We start from the raw sequence: 1,625 nt of genomic DNA on the forward strand, positions 1-1,625 counted from the left end.
CTCGTGGGCGTGCGAGGCCCCCGGAGCCGCGGGCGTGTCGGTGTCCCCCGTGGAGCGGCAGAAGGTGGAGTCGGCGCTGGACCAGCTCAAGCACCACACCACGGTGCTGGCCGACACCGGGGACTTCAACGGTGAGAAGCGGCATGAGGGGATCCTGTCTCCGCAGCTTCTGCTTAGCCCCCTCTTCTCCCGCCCCTCTTCACGGAGAGTGGGCGAGCCCGGCCGAAGGGGCGCGCGCTGCGGGGACCGACCCACCCTGGGGCCGGAGGGGGGGCGAGCGGGACGGCGCTCGGTGGCGGCGCTGGGTCTCCATCCCAGGGCAGATCCCGCCCCGCCAGGACATTGTCCAGACCCCCCCGTGATTTCTCCCGGTTTGCCCTCGAGTGTGCCCTGACCACTCCGTTCAGCTCTGCGTGCTGTCAAGAAGAAGTGCCAGACTAAAGCCAGGCTCTGCTGTTCTAATTAATTTTGGGTTTTCTTCCAGTGGGCTGTCTAGATCTGGGACTTGTTTGGGGTTTTTCAGACTCACGCTTGGACGGGGCTTGGAGCAGCCTGGTCCCGTGGAAGCGAGTGGAACTGGATGAGCTTCAGGACTCCTTCCAACCCAAACCATTCCAGGATTCCATGATATGCTTAAAAACTGATTTGGGGTTAGAGAGAAAGAAGGGAAATGATGCTTTTTATTTGTTTCAGTTGAGCTGCACATTGATCTTTTCCCTTTTTGCATTTCCAGGATGCAGAAAGTGAGAAGGAACTTGAGGAGATGTGCTCGGTCCCAGAGAAATAATTTTGAAAAAACTCATCTCACTGGATACTGCAGCAACAGTAAAATCCCAAATGGATTTCATGATCCTGACAATTCTGAGTGCACTTCAGGGATAAGGCACAAGATCTTACAGAAAAACAGATGCAGCAGTACACATCCAGGAAAACATCTTGGAATTAATGGCATAAAATCATGGTTTATTTTCCTGCATATGTTTGATTTTAGGATCCCTAAAATGTTACATCCCTAGCATCAGGCGTCAGGGGGTAAATTATAGGAGGTTTGTGATAAAAAATATTTTTGGTTATATATAGAGCAGATATTTATGCCTTACATAACTCATGAATATAAATATGTATTATATATTAGGGCATATAGCTAGCTATTTATATATAACATATTTTTTATGTGTGCACAGATATAGTTTATATCAGACACTGTGCCTGTCTGATGGCCTTGCTGCTGAGCTCCCAACTCCTTCCTGAGGAAAACATCAGGCAAAAGTTGTTTGGTTTAACTGGTTCCTCTTTTCCTTAATAATTATTTTACTCAGTTGGAATAACTGATAACAGCTGTTAGAGATGTGCAGTTCCCAGTGGGACCAAGGCGCTTGTCTGCACACTGCAGAGTGGCTTTTAAGACATTCAGTAGTCAGAGAAGTGAGGATTAGGATTTCAAATGCTCTTGGGCAATGAGGCTGGCCAGAGATCCCTCCTAACTCACTGTGGGACAGCAAAAACCCCACAGCCAAGGGTAACCAGGGATTGTGGGGATGGAGAATTTAATGGCATCAGGGGGCAGCTGTGCCAGTTCAACTGATAAAAAAAGTAAATCCAAGACTCCTCTAGAGAAGTATTGT

General features: G+C 49.0%; 1 protein-coding gene and 1 long non-coding RNA gene across 2 annotated transcripts in view; one reads left to right on the forward strand and one right to left on the reverse strand.

The window, feature by feature from the left end:
* DEAF1 (DEAF1, transcription factor) overlaps positions 1 to 734 on the reverse strand; it is an 81,955-nt gene extending 81,221 nt beyond the window's left edge. The window contains exon 1 of the mRNA XM_017730469.1: positions 530 to 734. The gene's annotated coding sequence lies outside the window, so the exon portion shown is untranslated. The remainder of the gene's footprint in view (positions 1 to 529) is intronic.
* On the forward strand, positions 7 to 961 carry LOC108445733. The gene is made up of 2 exons (XR_001860688.1): positions 7 to 131; positions 734 to 961. It is a non-coding gene; the product is annotated as an uncharacterized LOC108445733 (long non-coding RNA).
* The last annotated feature ends 664 nt before the right edge of the window (positions 962 to 1,625 follow it).

The sequence above is a fragment of the Corvus brachyrhynchos genome, unplaced genomic scaffold (genome assembly GCF_000691975.1).
Source record: "Corvus brachyrhynchos isolate BGI_N302 unplaced genomic scaffold, ASM69197v1 scaffold323, whole genome shotgun sequence".
Lineage (NCBI taxonomy): Eukaryota > Metazoa > Chordata > Aves > Passeriformes > Corvidae > Corvus > Corvus brachyrhynchos.